The following is a 17,854-nucleotide window of genomic DNA, read 5'->3' as shown; positions in this document are numbered from 1 at the left end:
GGCATTAAAAAAAAGCAAACAAGATGACACTTGACTTTTTTTTTAACTTTCCTATTCATTTTCATCTTTGACGCAGATTTCAGTTAGGTAAAATTCATAAAAATCAGACTCGGTAAGAAGATTGTTGATCGTCTAGAGACTTATTAGGCCATTAACGAACGCTTGATGGTTGATTCCCAATGCAGGTTTGCAAAACCTGGGTTGTCACTAGTCATACACACACACAGCCCCTCACACACCTAACCACTTGTTTAAATTCACTTTAATTTTCTAAAAATAAGGATGCCACATAGTACCTTATTGACAGGCTATATTAGTCAGGATACTGGTTTGGCCACTTTAACAGAAACCATAACAGCAGTGGTTTAAACTAGATAGAGGTTTCTTTCTTTCATATATAAAAGTCCAGGTTGGCAGGGTGTTCCCGGGGAAGGTTATCCAGGGATCCAGAGTTCTTTCTGTTTTGTGATTCTCATCCCCTAGGACATTGCCCTTCATCAGCCTTGCTACCACATTTCCGTGCTCCAGCCACTAGGAAGGGGAAAGATAAAGTGGGAGACACAGTTTGATTTCAAAAACATAACCTGTGATTTGCTCAGGTTACTTCTTCTCACACCCCATGGTACAGACTATGTCATTTGACTACACCAAGCCACAAGAGAGGCTGGGAAAGTTAGTCGTTAGTTGAGCAATTAGTTGTGGCCAGCAGAAGTCAGGAAAAAGAGTGAAATGGATTCCCTCTCCCACCCCCCACATATAAGGAGATTTTGATTTTATTTTATAGAGCAAATTTAAATGTAAAAAAGTTATATAAAGTTTTAGAATACTCATGATCCCAACATCCATGATCTACAAAGGTTTCATCCTACTTTTTGGCTGAGTCCCAAGGTGTGAAAGTTCAAACTCCCTGCATAACTTCACTTGTCCTCTTTAGTCTTAAAAACTAGTAGTATGGGCATTTCCCCCCTCACCAGTCAGGGACATGCCCATTGGGAGAAAGAGGGCTACAGCAGAAGCAGCCTATTAGTGACAAATTATATGAAGTTTTACATACTCATTAAAAGGTATGTAAATGGTAGCATATCTGGAGCTGGGGCTGAATTTGATCACCTCAGCAGCTGAATCCTCCTTGCAATCATTCATTATTTCTCTCTGAAATCAACCTTGGCTTCTGAAGACTCCTTTGAGTATTCATTTATTCATTCACTCAGTCAATATTTATTGAATAGCTGCTGTGTACATGGCACTGTGCTGTCTGTTGGAGGGGTGTGGATAAAAGAGGGAAAAAATAAACGATCCTTTCCCTTGCAGTACCTGTCATCAGAAAGAGAAGACAAAGGATCTACACACTTAATTAATCCTGTAATGTGTGATGAATATCAAAGCTATGGGGAGGGTGGCAATTCAGAAGCAGACACAGTCTTATCTAGTGTGGTGATCTGCTTTAGGAAAGAAATGGCTGGTTAGAATGGAAAAGTTGTTTTAAGGTAATGGCGATAGAAGACTCTAGGAAGTGGGAACAATATGAAGAAAGTGGTAGAGTTGGGGAATCGAGGAGTGATATTACCCAGGCTGAGATTCTTCTAACCTAGGAGACAGGTGGGAGCCCTGAATGGCATGGTAGACACAGATGGTGACCTCTTAAGGCAGCTCTGTTAAGTGGTGCTGGGGCAGGCATCTTGAGGATTGTGTCTCCAAACTCATGCTACCTGTCCACTCCACAGGCTCCCAAGCCACAGTGCCCTGCGCAGGGACTCTCAAGGCCAACTTCCATGTCCTCACGTGCCTTCTCAATGTCCCTGCAGTCTCCCTCCCTTCCAGCATAATTGAGCTCGTTATTTCTGTATGTAAATGAAAAGTATTCTAAGGCTTGGCTCTCCAAGTTAACTTCCAAACATCAACATGGTCCAATACACTTCTTCTTGAAAAATAGAAGGTTCAGTGTGTTGCATTTTTATTCTTAATTTTGTTTTTGTTTAACTTGCAAATGACAAATCTTCCTCTACTGTAAAGCAGAGGAGGACTTGTCCTTCTGCCACTGTTTGGTCAAGTTCTGTGAAAACAGACAGACAGATGTGATTTAGGAAAGTAAATTATCCAAAGGTCACTTAATAAACATATATAAAAGAAGACTACTTTTATAATCTTTCTGAGTTCTCAAAAGTGAGACTCTCATGAGTTAACTTCTCAGATATAGGAGAAACACCAAATCCTCAGAGTGTCCAACAGTCTTAAAAGTTAAGTAAAAACATTTGAATTTCCATGCTGAGCATAGAGTATTCTGCATTTGACTCTTGCCTAAAACAGTGCTGGAACCTGAAACAGAACAGAGGCAAAATTTAAAAATTGGTATTAAAATGATAATTTCTCTCCAGTACTTCCACTTTTAACAGTTTCTGAACTCACTGAGTTGAAAAGAATGGTTTCAACTTTGCCACAATAGGACAACGTCTGACTTTCAGTCTGGAAGTTATTGATTTTGATTTACATTTAAGTGAGGCTCCTTGCAGATAGAAGACTTAAGAGATGTCCTAGCAGCAGATACAGATTCTGACTGAGGAGGAATCCAAAACAGAGAGAAGGAATAGGAGGGCCTACCAAGTAGCTGATTATCTGGGTCTTATCTTCTCATCTCAACAGGGATAAATGCTAGTCTAGGTGAAATGATTTGGCCTCCCAGGAAGAAAGGGAGTAGAACAACCCAGGGTGGCGTGGGTATCTTTACCATTATTTATGAGGTTTAAAGCTGAGTGAGGACGCTCCAAGAAATTTTAATGTAGGTCTCTTCTCTAGGTGGGAAATGCACCGTCACCTAGTGAGTGGGAACAGCTAAGTGCTTTTTGATTTCATAACCAAAGCCCTGTTTACTTATTTATCGGCTCTCTTCTAAGTATCTAAGGCTGAATGTGTAGGTCGTTTGTGGGGCAGTTTGGTGAGTAACAGACCCATGAACAATAAATCAGCATTAATATTCAAATTAGACTCTTCTAACCTTTCCTACTCCTCTTTTAAACGCTTCTTGAAAACTTCTGTCTCCCAGGATATTACTGTGTATCGGAGGAAGATCTGTGTGTGTGTGCCAAACAACTTTTGGTAGACTATCGAAATAGACTCATTTTGTCAATTAGGTTGACTTGCTTCAGTGCAGTTGAATGACTGAAACTGGGAAGGAAGGAAGGAAGGTGGATCTCAAATTTCAGCTCAGCTGACTCCAAGTACCCTGGCACAGCCTGGCATCTTGACAGTTTCCCCAACCCACTTTGTGTAGATAGTGTCAACATCCGCCTCCATAACTTCTTAATCCTTCAACCCTTCTGAGGACTGACCTCCTCCAAGATGTTGACACCAGGAACCTGCCATTCTCTGTCCCCTCTTAGTCTCTGGCTATCTCTTCACTTTTCCATACATTTTTTTCCTCAAAAGCATCTTTCCGTGGCCACCACTGGAGCACACTTCCCCTCTGGAGTATAATCTCTCGAGAGAGTTTAGGCTTTTATTGTAGATGGGAATAAACTATGAATTGAAGAAGGAGCATATGCTTTTCATACTGAAAAAACATTCCCAAGGCAACGAAATACAAAAGAGTTGGAAACCTGCTTAGATGAGGGGTGGGGAGGGGCGCATGGGAGATGCAAAGAGAACAAACAAATAAAACACCTCAAAAATCGTTCTGTCATACCAGTAAATTTCAATTTAATTCAACAAAAATTTATTTTGTACCTTCTGTATGCTAACCAAAGAGACATCATGATTAAGGGTACGTGAGCTTGAGTGAACAGGTCGTGTTTAAAGATCGAAAGAGTGCCCAAGACGGTCAGTACATAAGCCACAGCAAGTGGTGATGGTGGTGGAGGGGGAGAGGTTCATGGGAGGAACAATGAGTAGGGCCTAGCCAGATCATAAGGGACTCTGAGTACCCAGAGTTTGCTTATGATATTATAATCAACAGATGCTATGGAAGTATTTTAAATCAGAGACTTGATAAGATCATGTCTGTGCTTTTAAAGAAGACCCTGGTCACACTGTGGAGGATGAGTTAGAAGGAAGCAATGAGTCCAGTTATGAAGCTTTGCTTCTTGGGAGGTGATAGAGCCAGTCTCCCACCAACATTCATTTTATTTGCAGGGCCTGGGGCAAGAGTACAAATGGAGACCACCTCCCCACTCCCAAGACCCCACTCCACCAAGGCCTACCCTCTTTTCTTCCCATCTCCTGTTCAGAGCACTCACATGCCTGCATCCACATGTCCCAGCTCCATCTGTCTGCACCCCCTCCCACCGCCATCCCACAAACAGCTAGCTCTTTGTCACAGCTCAGACCTGGGGGCATGCACATGGGTTGCATTGTCTGCTCTCAGAAGGATACTCACTTGTAGGAGGCTGTACAAGCCCCCAAATATATTCTGGGCTATTTGGGCTGGGAATTCCAGATCACAGGTACCCAGAGTGTGGTTTACAATCGGGTATGGGGTCCAGATCGGCACATACCCTTCACCCTTTGGACTCCTAGCTCTTGCCCCATAGCAGGCCCAGACAGGGCCCCCTAAAGCACAGGGCCCCTGGAAAGGGCCCTAGTTGCCTGGGCTCTGGATTTAAGGGAGGTACTGGCGAAAGATCCAAAGTTTATTTTTAGGAAATACACCCATTACCAATGTGTAGAGAAGCCACACAGAAAAAGCACACCTTCGTATAGCGGAATATGAATTAGACAAAAAAATGATGCCTCTGACTGGATGCCATCATGCTATTCTCTTGTTATAAAGAGATAATGCTAGAGAGATAATAACAAAGATTCCATGCTCTTCTAATAGACTCTCAGAAGGATTCCAGTTACTTTTTTCTCCTTCTTTAATTGGCCAAGGCGTTAGCAGATTGAATTTCCTCTTTACCTGTCCATTGGATAAAAAGGTCTAAAAGAAAACCAAGAGTTCTTGCAGAATGCAACAGATCTCAGTGTACCAATTCAATTGCATTGTGAATGTTTACCGCATTCTCAATGCAAGACATTCCCTACCTCGATCCACACCCAGCAGCTCTTACTTCTCTTTACAGAACCATTGCTTTAAGTATCTATATAATGGTGTATGTGTGGTTGTGTGTGTGTGTGTGTGTGTGTGTGAAAGGGAGAGAGAGAGAGAGAGAGAGAGAGAGAGAGGGAGGGAGAGAGAGGGAGAGAGAAAGAAGAGAGAGAGAGAGAGAGAGAGAGAGAGCGACAGAAAGACAGCAAGGATGAAAGGATAAAACAAACAAAAATGCTCTGGAAAAGGAAATTCCCTCTTTATTATCCTCTCTCCATTTGTCCAACAGTAATATAGAGCTGAGTATTAGAGGAGCAAAGTTCTAGTTCTGAAACGCAATAACTATCCAGTCATATGGACCAGTCACTCACCTTCTCTGTTTATATTCTTCTTTTGCAAGAGGAGTAGCACATTGAACCAAATGAAAGGTGAGGCTGACTTTGAACAGCAAAGGAAGCCAGGACTCTGAGCATCACCTTTAGGACTTCCTACTATTGCCCTCTCTGTTTTTCTCCAGTTCCAGCAACTGAGTTGGGTTGCTGGGATAGAAATAGAGAGTGAGGGAAGACAGAATCCTGGATGGGGGACCATTGTTTGTTTTCCAGGACATATGCTCCCTCTGGTACCACGAAGGCCTCACACAACTATATCATGAAGAAGTCTCAAGTCCAAGTAAGTTCTTGTAAGTCTTTGAATCCTCTTTATTTTACCCTCCCCTCAACAAATCAGTTCTTTGTACGGGTGTATCCTTACCATCTGATTGTGTTTCTGCTGTTTGTCCGTGTGATTATCACCCAGAGTTGGGTTTGAGAACATGATGTCCGTTCTCCTTCACAATCCACTCTGACTAGTCCTGGGATTTCTACAGTGTTCTAGCTACACAGACAGGGTCTATGCTTTCTCCAGAGATTCTAGAGGGAGCAAATCAGCACTCAGTATTCTCCCCCAAATTATACTGTGGAATGTAGTGAAGAGTAAGTGAAATTGTTCCAAAGCAATCTCTTTTAAAAAATTTTATTTTATTGGGCTTCCCTGGTGGCACAGTGGTTGAGAGTCCGCCTGCCGATATAGGGGACACAGGTTCGTGCCCCAGTCCGGGAAGATCCCACATGCCACGGAGCGGCTGGGCCCATGAGCCATGGCCGCTGAGCCTGTGCGTCTGGAGCCTGTGCTCTGCAATGGGAGAGGCCACAACAGTGAGAGGCCCACGTACTGCAAAAAAAAAAAAAAAAAAAAAAATTTTATTGAAGTATAGTTGATTTACAATGTTGTGTTAATTTCTGCTGTACAGCAAAGTGATTCAGTTACACATGTATACACATTCTTTTTAACATTCTTTTCCATTATGGTTTATCACAGGATATTGCATTTTAGTTCCCTGTGCTATAGTAGGACCTTGTTCTTTATCCATTCTGTATATAATAGTTTGCATCTGCCAGTCCCAAAGTCCCAATCCATCCCTCCGCAACCCCCTCCTCCTTGGCAACCACAAGTCTGTTCCCTATGTCTGTGAATCTGTTTCTGTTTCATGGGTAAGATCATTTGTGTCATAGATTCCACATATAAGTGATATCATATGGTATTTGTCTTTCTCTTTCTGATTTACTTCACTTAGTATGATAATCTCTAGGACCATCCATGTTGCTGAAAATGGCATTATTTTATTCTTTTTTATGGCTGAGTAATATTCCATTGTATGTATGTACCACATCTTCTTTATCCATTCATCTGTCCATGGACATTTAGGTTGTTTCCATGTCTTGGCTATTGTGAATAGTGCTGTTATGAACATAGGAGTGCATGTATCTTTTTGAATTATAGTTTTATCTGGACATATGCCCAGAAGTGAGATTGCTGGACCATATGGCAACTCTATTTTTAGTTGTCTGAGGAACCTCCATACTGTTTTCCAGAGAGGCTGTACCAGTTTACATTCCCACCAGCAGTTTAGGAGGGTTCCCTTTTCTCCATACCCTCTCCAGCATTTGTTATTTGTTAGACTCTTTAATGATAGTCATTCTGACCGGTGTGAGGTGGTACCTCCTCATAGTTTTGATTCCAAAGCAATCTTAAGAAGAAAAATGACTTGATTTTTTTTTGTTGCTGTTCCAACTCAGTATGAGCCTCCCATTTTAGGAACTAGGAAGCCAAGCTGCTTCTTGTCTTCTTACATATTCTGTAAGCATCAGAATATGGAGTGGAAGAGAAGTTGAGAATTCAAATTCTGGCATCACAATTTGCTATTTGATATTGAGATTTTTCAACCTCTTTGAACCTTAGTTCTCTCATTTATGAAATTTAATAAAATATATCTTACAAGGTTGTTGTGAAGCTTCAAATAAATGGTACAGATGTACATGAAAACACAAACAGTAATCTACTAAATGTCTAGTACATTTCAATCTGTATGTTAATTTTCAATTCTGTCTTTTTTCTTACTTTTTCATTTGCACAAAATTTATGGAGAAAATAGTAATAATGCATGTTGGAGAGAGTATTTGCAGGGACACACAGTGTTTGGAATGTCATATTGTGTGTGTGTGTGTGTGTGTGTGTGCGCGCGCATGTGTGTGGGATGTGCTCTAGCTCTTAGTCTAGCAGGATATCCCACTTTTGATTGAACTTGGTTTATTTTTCTGCTCTAATAAAAGAGGTAACAAAGAATCATCTTGCTCATTATAAGGAGATTAAATCATCTTTCTCACGCTTACAGTGGTTCTTCCCTAAAGAAGGGGAACCACTTCACATCCCCAAATCATCAGGGTATACACCTAAGGAGGTGGTTGGCAAAACTTAAAATCAAACCTCTTGTGTTTTGAAGCTAATGGATCCTCTAGAAGCAATCTGGGTGGGCCACTTAGGCTGTGAATAGGTAGCTCTCTTGGCCACCAAAAGTATAGAGTGAGGCACTTTGTGTTTCTGGGATTAATGGGGAAAGCTACTTGATCTTAGGGAGGAAAGTAGTGGATCCCTGGGAAGGAGAGAAGACAGTAGCTCTGGTTCCATAATAGGCTGAACCTTGAACCACTGTGACAGTGCTGGGAAATGGGGCTGGTCCTTGCAGGGATGGCTGTGCAGGGAAAAGCTAAGTACTCAGAGCTGTGATTCTGGGAACCCATGACGTTCTGGATCAAAAGCACTCTTGAGGGAGCAGGATCATATTCCCATGAAGATCCAGGGAGATCTGTCTAGGGACTCAGGTCAGCAGCAGGCCAGGGTAACGATGCAGGCCCAACACCAGGTAATGGTGAAAAGCAGAGGTAGCTGTGGACCCATCTAACTTCAGGATCTTTCTTCTTCAGGTGAGGATGTTAGAATTGCCTCACCCCTCTCCCAGGCCTTCTGAATGTTTTAGAGAGTGTGACAAGAGGAAAATACCAGACATTCCACTAATTTGGCACCACGGGCTCAAGACAGATTTATTGAGGGAAAAATAAAAGATGTATGATACTAATTGTACCTTAAAAGTGTGGAGCAATTTGTTTCAGTTATGTGGATCTGCATTAGCATTGGTTGATTTTTCCTTTTGCCCCATATTTCACATTATGTTGCTGTTTTCTTTTTGGTCTGTGTTCTTTTTATTTTGCACAGCAGAAAATTGTGGACTGGCCTGTATGGCAGAGAGATCACGTTCGGGAAACAGGACATGTTATTATTGTTGGTTAACTTGTCTTTCACCAGTGCCAGTCATGGGTTATGACCTGTGCTCTCAGCTCTTGCTGGGAAATTACCCTTGTTAGACCACCTGAGCAGCTGTGCCTTGCTGCTGTCCCTCCTGTGTCTCAGGGCCAATACACGTGGAGGAAATTCTTTTGTTCTTCCTAGGAAGTCCTGTTGTATTATTAACATTTTTTTCTATTAAGTTGCAAATTGCACTGTCTTATTGCAGTGCTATCATTAAATATATTGAGCCTCCTAGGAAAGATATATCTGAAACACAAATAAGAGGAGTTATTTTGTAAATAAATTATTAGACTACAAATAATTTTGGCTGGCAACAGGAGAAGGAATTCCTCCCCACGAATAAAATATCAACTGTAAGATGGCAAGGCAGGGCTAGTCTTTGCTGCTGAGGAACATGATGAATGATTCTGTTTTGTAGTTGTTTCTGAAATATAAATGTTTTCAAATCACTGATACAGTGTTTGGTCCCAGGAGAACAGTAAGAATTTCTGAAGATAGTCTCACTTTCCATGTACAGATTGTTCAAAGAGGAACATTGTGTCCTGCATACTGGGTTGGACTAGTTGTGTCCTTTGAGAACAGTGTAGACTTGATGTTGACTCAGAAAGATCAGTGATGCTGCCTTAGCTTGTTATATGACTTTGGTCAAGTCATAGAACCTCTTTGTTTCATTTTTTTATTGTTTTAATTTGTATAATTTTGGCCTTTGGGTAGCTTGAGATTTTTTTTTCAGAACTCTACAAAATCTGTTCCATTGATGGGAAACAGAAAACATTCTTCTGGGACTTTTACAGGTATCACTTAGGCCTCTGAGTCATAAAGTTTGGATGGTCATATTTTCCTCATCTTTGCTAATGCTTGGAGCTGGTTGTAAGAAGCAGTAGACTCACAGGCCCATGTTCTAAGCCTCCTAGTACATGCTGGCAGAGAAGGGAGAGAACTATTGCCCTCCTCAGCTCTAGGAACTGAGACTGTATGAGTAGCTCTGGGAGTGCACATCCCAGGAAGGCACTGTGCAGCCTAGGGCAGAGGCATTTGGACACAGAATCATCCCACAGTGTTTTGAGAGGGACAGATCCCCAAGAACGTCATGAGATATCAAAAATGAGAAGTCAAAATTTCAATAGTTTACTTTTAGAATAGAAATATGCAGAATAACCAAACATCTTTATCTTTTCCTCTTTTTAAGTGTCTTACTCTCTTCCTCTTCCCCAGGTCATATGCTTGGGTAGATAAAGGAGCACAGGGGAAGGAGGTCACTAGTACTGACTAATCTTCTCTAATGTGCCAGGTACTACACCAGACCCTTAATGACAAGATTTTATTTAATTCTTGTAATATCTCTTTAAGGTGGCTCAATTACGATCTCCGTTTCATAGATGAGGAAACTGAGGCTTAGATCATTAGTGTATCTTGCCCAGAATCATACAACATAAGAAACAGAGTCAGACTGAAACCCAAATATGCGTCAATCCTCAATATTTGCACTTTATTCCTGTACTTTTCCTTTTTATTAATTTTTCTTCATTCTTTCTGGTAACCCTTTTTTCTCCAGTGACTTTTCCCCCCATTACTCTAATCCCGTCTGTTTGCCCAGAGATCAGCATTTCTAAATCTCTCCCTGCCTCTTTCTCTCCCTCTTTGCTGTCCTATTCCTGTTCATTTAGCTGGCTGCTAGCCAACCTAATGAGCTCATTTCCATCACAGTGTTTAGTGACAGGCAAGGATATAACATTTTGCTCTTCCAGCATAAAGTCTACATTTTATAATAATTTTCAGTTTCCACGGGAAACTAGATGTGAGGACGATCTGGAAAACCACAAAGTCACTCCACCTCAGTGAACCCACAAAAAGTGTGTGAGTATGTAGTTCTAGTGATGCCTGGAGGAAGGTCCTTTCTGGTTAATAATGGTGTATCTTACTGCACAGGGGACCATGAGAGGATATTAAATAAAGATTTTCCTTCCCTCTCTGGTGTGAGGATATATATAAAAAGCCATTTTGATCATGTAAAGGGATTTTTGACTTCTGATAGACTTCCTAATTGATTTTACTTTTGAACCAGGTACACCCCATCCAACTGTATTTGTATAGATGTCCCCACCTCTGGTCTACGTGAGGCATAGGCCCTAAATGCACCAGTCCCCCATATTCACCCCAAGATTATTCTGCTTCTTGTGTGATATCATGTAGACGTGAAAAAAACTTCAGTTTTAAATTCATTTTCCCTTAGATAAATGGTGTGAATGTAGTCTTTGAATTTCACAAGTCTTCCACGAAAAGAAAAAAAAAAGGAAAGAAAGAAAAAGAAAACGAAGTTTAATTAATCTGTCCCAAAGACAGGTTTTGGTTGACAGAAAGGAAGAAATCCTTTTCCTTTGACTACCCTTCATCGACTCCCCTTCCCTCCCACACTCCTTGGAGGGATTTTCTACAAAGGAACATTTCCTCAACAGAGGGATTCTCCATCCCTGGAGCATAAGAACAGTGTCAGGAAGAGCAATATCTTGCCCTGCCCTGTAGCCTCCTAACTGGTTTTCCATTGTCTATGCTCATCTTCCTCCAGTGAAGTGCTCCTCACACATGAGTGTGCATCACAGTCCCCTGGAGGGTTTGTTAAAGCACTGATTGCTGGGCCCCACCCCCACAGTTTCTGATTCCTGAGGTCTGGGGTGGGGCCTGAGAATTTGCATTTCTAGATAGTTTCCAGGGTGATGTTGCTGCTGCTCTGGGAACCCCACTTTGAAAACCGTTGCTCTAATCCATTTGTATGCAGTGTCCAGAATAATCTTTAAGCATATAAATTAGATTATGTCATCTCGTTTAAAATCCTTGCATGTCTTTCCAGCATACTTAAAGTCAAATGCTTTTCCGTGCCTGCAAGGCCTCGCATGGTTGCCCTTCCGCTTACTTCTTCAGGCTTATCTTCTCCTGCTCCTTCCTGTTGCTCACAAGGCCCAGGCCCTCTGGCCTTCTCCAGGCTGCCCTTGAAATCGTAGAGCTCTTATTCCCCTTCGAGACCTCAGGCTCTTCATTCCTCCTCTATTATCCAGCCAATTCCTTATCAACCCTCAGGTTACAAGTCCAATGACCCTTTATCCAGAAGCTTTTGCTGACAGTACCATCCAGTGGAATCACTGCAGTCATTCTATCATATCGTCTTATTTTCTCTATAGCAGGTAGCACCATCTGAAATGAAAAGATGAAACCATATTGATTCAATTATTTGTTTATTATCTGCCTCCTTCGTCTAGAGTATAAGGTCTGTGATGATAGGATCTTATCTTGCTGACAGCAATATCCCCAGGGCCCGCAAGAGATATTTGATACGCTGTAGGTGCTGGGCTAATTTCTGTTGTATAAGTAGTGGGTTTAAACAAGGAGTCTGAATTACACTCCACAAGTAGGGCAGGCTTTGGACCTGTGTGGCTTCTACAGTGTGGCTGGAAGTAGCCGATCAGTCCTTTCTAATGGTTTACGTGCACTGGAAGCAGGACCAGCCCAGAGAGGCTAGGCTGGATAGTGGGATCTTTGAAAACCCATGATGACGCTGGTGCTGTTTCCACCGCAGAGCAGTCTACTAACCCAAAGTGGGGAGGCTTAGAACGACAAGATTATCTCCTTTACTATTTTCCCAGGGTTGATCCTATAGCCATGATGCATCTTGGAGTCCATATGGTTTTTAGGAGGGGTGTACTGAAAAGTTACAGCTGAGACAACACTCGATCCTCTTTGATAGCCCTAGGAGAACAAGGAGTCCATCCTGTTGGGCTGACTGCCTTGCTCCTGGGCAGGAAGACCAGCATTCCTGTCGCTGGACAAGACCAAGACTGGAGCTTCAGCACTTCACTCCAGGAAAGGAGAACGGGTGAAACTTCAAAGTGGGCATGGGGAATATTTTGAAAATGAAGATTTTTCAGTGTTCTTGGGTTCCCCACAAACACAATGAAACAAAAAAGTGATCCTCCCACCCACAAGCCCTCAGAGACCCTCAGGACTTCCGCTCCTACTCCATCCCCTCCAGCAGCGCGCTATTTGGTGTAACTGAGTTTGTGGCCTGCGGCAGATAAAGTGACTTTAAAACAGTTGTGTTAATATTAGAGTCTCACATCAGGAAAACTGCCGAAAAAAAATCCTGTTTCCCAGCACTCTGCTCACTTTGGAAGAGAAGAGTCTCATCTAGGCCTGACCCGGGGAAAACACAGATCCGAATATGGCCTGGGATCCTCTAAACTGGGAATAGTCTAGCACCAAGAAAAAGTGAGTGGTTTCAGTTCTTTCTAGAAATAGGCCCATTTCTGGAAGAGAATCGCTTTTTTAGGTGCTAGTCCTTTCAGAAAGAGGTTCTAGTTCTAGTTGTATCGATAAAAGTAATAGATGCCCATGTACAACTCCAGTGGGCACTGTTCAAATTGAAATCCACCACAAGTGCCACCTCCAGGAATAACATGGTGACCAGGGTGACAGTGTATCCAGGTTTGTGTGTAATCCTGAGATGGTTAGTTTTATGTGTCAACTTGGCTGAGCTAGGGGATACCAGATAGCTGGTAGAACATTATTTCTGGGTGTCATTGAGGGAGTCTGTCTGGAAGAGATTAGCATTTAAATCAGTAGATTGATTGAAAAGATCACGCTCATCAGTGGGGTGGGGCATCATCCAATCCGCTGAGTGTCTGAATAGAACAAAAAGGGGGAGGAAGGGAGAATTCTCTCTGCTTCAGCTGAGATATCCATCTTCTGCCCTCACACATCCTTGCTCCTGGTTCTTGTGCTTTCTGACTCAGACCAGGACTTACATAATCAGTTTTCTGATCTCAGGCCTTTGGACTCAGACTGAATTATGCCATGGCTTACCGGGTTTTCCAGCTTGCGAATGGACTCCTTGGCCTTCATAACCAGATGGCCCAATTCCTACAATAAATCTCTTCTTGTATATATCTATATATTTCTTACTGGTTTTGTTTCCCTGGAGAACCCTGACTGATACATCCCAGCATAAATTTTTCATGGTGCCCCTTTTCACACTCTGTAGTCTTGGGATAATCATTAATACCTCTTTTCTCTCTCAAAAGTGTTCGGACAATAGGCTATATCATCATAATACTGATCATACATATTCATCCCTCTCTTAATAGTTACTAAATAGACCTTCATCTGGAAACTCTATAGCAGTGTGTCCAATAGAACTTTCTGCAGTGACAGAAATGCTCTGTATTTATGCTAACACTGTAGCCCTTAGCTGCACGTGGCTATTAAGCTGTGTGAAATGTGGCTAGTGTGACAGAAGAATGAATTTAAACTTTTATTTAATTTAAATTAATTTCACATTAAATGTAAACAGCCGCATGTGACTGGTGGCTACCATATGGGACAGCACAGCTCCTGAGGCCTTCTGTTTAAGCCTCCCGATCTTCATATCTCCTCTCCTCTCCTTTGGTAAATTCCTTCTGGAATAATCACTATTGTACCCACACCCCCCAAAAATAGGTAGCACACAAGAAGAGATAAGAGCCAGAGTATAAGGGGAGTGGAGTAGAGTGACATTTGTCTGGTGGGTAAAGAACCAGAACCAAGAGTTTTAATATTTCTGTTATTTTCGTTTGTCTGGGTTGAGCTGAGGAGGAAGAGCCTGCTGAGGTTTGAGGTTTTGCCAAGATGATAATCCACACATGTGAGAGTGGGGGAGGGGACACACCCAAGTTTTACTGTTTCCCCGTGGTTTTCATTCCTCTTAGCAAGCCAGATTTGCTAAATTGAGGTTGGGGAGGGGAGAAGTTGGTACAGTTTTGTTACCTGGAAGTCTTATTTTTAAAACAGATTTGGATAAAACTACTACTAAGAGCATTGGTGGATGAATGGATAAACAAAATGTGATATATACAAACAGGAAGGAAGTTTTGACACATGCTACAACATGGATGAACCTTGAAGGACCTTATGCAAAGTGAAATAAACCAAACTCAAAAGACAAATACCGTATGATTCCAGTGAATGAGGCATCTAGAGTAGTCAGGTTCATAGAGACAGAGAGTAGAATGATGGTTGCCATGCTCTGGGGGTAGGGAGAGGGAAGAGTTATTGTTTAATGGGTATAGGATTTCAGTTTTGCAAGATGAGAAAGCTCTGGAGATAGGTTGTACAACAATGTGAAAATATAACACTGCTGAACTGTACGCTTAGGAATGGTTATGATGACAGGTTTAATTTTTTTTTTTTTACCACTTTTTAAAAAACTGCTAAAACATATGGTAGTTCTGAGATTTTTTTGGCTTCTTCTTAAAATTTGAGTGGTTCATTTAAAGAAGGAATTTTTAAATGAATAAACAAAAGTTTATAGTGAGCTAGGTACTATAACCCCTTTTGCTTCCCCCAAAGATCTTTCTATGGAAAAGAGATTTTTTGTTTGTTTGTTTTTCCTAGCCATAAACCCATACAACTTTGGGGAAGAAAGAAAACATTTATTGAGCATCTGCAATTTGCTTGGCACTGTGCCTGGCCCTTTCACAAATGTTATCTCATTTAATATTTATAATAACTATTTAACTCAGTTTATAAATAAGTAAATCCGAAAGGTTCAGTCATTTGCCTAAAGTCACACTAAGTGTTGATACTACTAAGAATACCAGCAAGAAGAGTGTTTGACATTTATTGAGCCCTGATTGCTGGACCTCTGACTGCCATCCTCCATTTGTAGGTGACGTGACTGAGCCTTAGATTCAGTGATGTGCCCAAAGTTACACAGCTGCTTAGTACCAGAGCTAGGCTAGGACAAGAGGCCATATCAGTGCTGTTTCCAACTCATGCTCTTCGCTATCCTGACTTTGGGGAAAGAAGTATAATCCCTCTTTAACTGGAAAACAAATTTATTGGGAAATGTCCTTCAAATGAGACATTTAGTAAACTCAATCAGTTTCATGAGTTGGTATTTCCCTTTGGTGTGGTACTTACCAAGAGTCGTCTAGACCAAGAATGAAGAGACAAAGTGATCACTTTCCTGGATGTGATTTCAACTCTCAAATGGTATACAAAATGCAACTTAATAAATATACTGTTCTTAATTTTCTGGGTTAATGTGGTAATAACCAAGTAGATAAATAAAAAAGTATTCTTATTTGTATGACAAAGCATTTTTAGTGGCTCCAGTGTGTATGTCTGACTTATGAGAAGCTGCCACATCTCAAGAGAATAATAAATTGAGGCATGAAGTCCTTGTCTAGGATGAACTGAAAAGTTTTCCGGGTTCCACATTCTGCCTCATGACTAATTCTTTTTTGGTTTTGAGTAAGTGCCACTGACTCTCAGACCAAGGCCATGCACCAGCTTGAGCTATGCTGCTTTTGCTCTTTCTGTGCCTTCCTTGCTTTGTTTTTGCTTCTCCTCCGTTCAGGGTGGTAACGATGTGCTTTTATTTTATGATACTTTCTTGGTATCAGAGCTAAACATAGCATCTACAGAAACCTCAAAAATTCCAGTTTCCTGCTAGAGTCAAGAAGAATTCAGATTTGGAATTAATACATGACATGTCACAAAAGAGTTAAACAGAGGAGTTGGTAACATAAACATGTCTCTTTCCTTCCTTAGGTGTAGCTTTGTCTAAAGTGATAGTAAAGGGGAACTTACTGTGAGAAGGCAATTTACCCCACTGCCATTTAACCAGACATTCAACTGGTTTTACAACCCAGATTGTAAAATGAATTAAACCAACATTATTTATTTGCTTTCAACATTAAAAAATGAATCTGTCTGTTTCTAAGGTGGTTATTGCAGTATTTTTGGAAGAAAAGTCACCCTGAAATGTTACCTTTTCTGTGTTTGAAGCATAACGTTGCCCTTCTTTCAGAAAAATCAAACGTGTGTGTGACACACACACACACACACACAAGCACACAACATGCTTTATTAGTTAGTCCCTCTCCTCTCCCCCACACACTGAAGGGATATATAGACAGTAAAATGCCATCCACACAATTCAGCAACATTCACTGTGGGCTTCTATCAGTACTTACTACCGATGGGCCCCGGGGCTTCTTGCAAAACTACCTCTGGCCTCTAGTCAAAAAACCTTTGCATTCTGACTCTGATTCCAACACTATTCAATTTCCTGACCATGGGAAAAGATTTTCATTAAATTTCCCCTGCGTAAACCTGGAATTGTAATAAATGTATGTTTCCTTCTCACCACCTCCTACCTCAAGGACCTCCTGGTATCTAGGAGGATTCAGTAATATCTGTGAGAAACCTTGTACCTGGGAGTATCTCTTGTAAGTATGCTGAAGTTCAGGTCATTTGGTTTTTCTGCTCTATTTAAGGGTTTATTCCCTTGGATCAAAGCTTGGATAGGACTTCTCAGAGATTTAAGTTTCTGTCTTTTGACATAGTGCCTGCATTGGAAACACTCTACTACTGCATTTAATCAAAAGTCAGTCTTACTACTTTATTTACAGTCAGTTTTGATACTGTCCATTCTACTTTCCATTTAACTTTGTGTCATCTCCACAATCTGGGAAATCTCTGAAATGAGACCAGGTATTTACTCTTCTAATCCCTGGTGCAGTGCTGACCCTGCTACTATATGGGTGCTGGAGAGAGGGGCACGAAAGGACACAAATGACTGGCCGTTCTTTTTGTGGCAGAAAAACAAATTGTTGAAAATGAGACAGTTCCTTCCAAACGTGATAATGTGGTTGCCTCCATCTCTTCTCTGGTTGGATTTTTCTTTTGAAGTAGGGCAGACCACAGTGATGTTTGAGCTCCCAGAGGACCCAGGCATACGTAGTAGGAGAAGATGCACAGCCAGAACGAAAAGAACCAGTTCGAGACTGTGGTCCAGGACTTGAAGGTCACGTGGGAGCAGACTGAACACTCTGGATCCCCAGAGGGTCAAGGCCAGCATTCTCACAGTTTGTGATGATGTTCTCCTACTGGTCTCCTTGCTTCAAGTCTTTCCCTTGACCTTTGAATTGTATAAATGGGATCTGCTATTTAAGATCTTGCAGTTGCCTCCATTGCCTTAGACCAGGACACCAAATTCTTAACTAAGGCTAGAAAGGCCTTGTATTGCCTTGTCCCCTCCTAACTCTACAAACTCATTTCACTTTCTTTTTCTTCACTACCTTCCAGTCACATTAACTTATCTTAATTTATTTGAATTTG

Source organism: Lipotes vexillifer, unplaced genomic scaffold (genome assembly GCF_000442215.2).
Source record: "Lipotes vexillifer unplaced genomic scaffold, Lipotes_vexillifer_v1.1 scaffold204, whole genome shotgun sequence".
In the NCBI taxonomy this organism is placed as follows: Eukaryota; Metazoa; Chordata; class Mammalia; order Artiodactyla; family Lipotidae; genus Lipotes; species Lipotes vexillifer.
Note: the sequence above shows the minus strand (reverse complement) of the source record.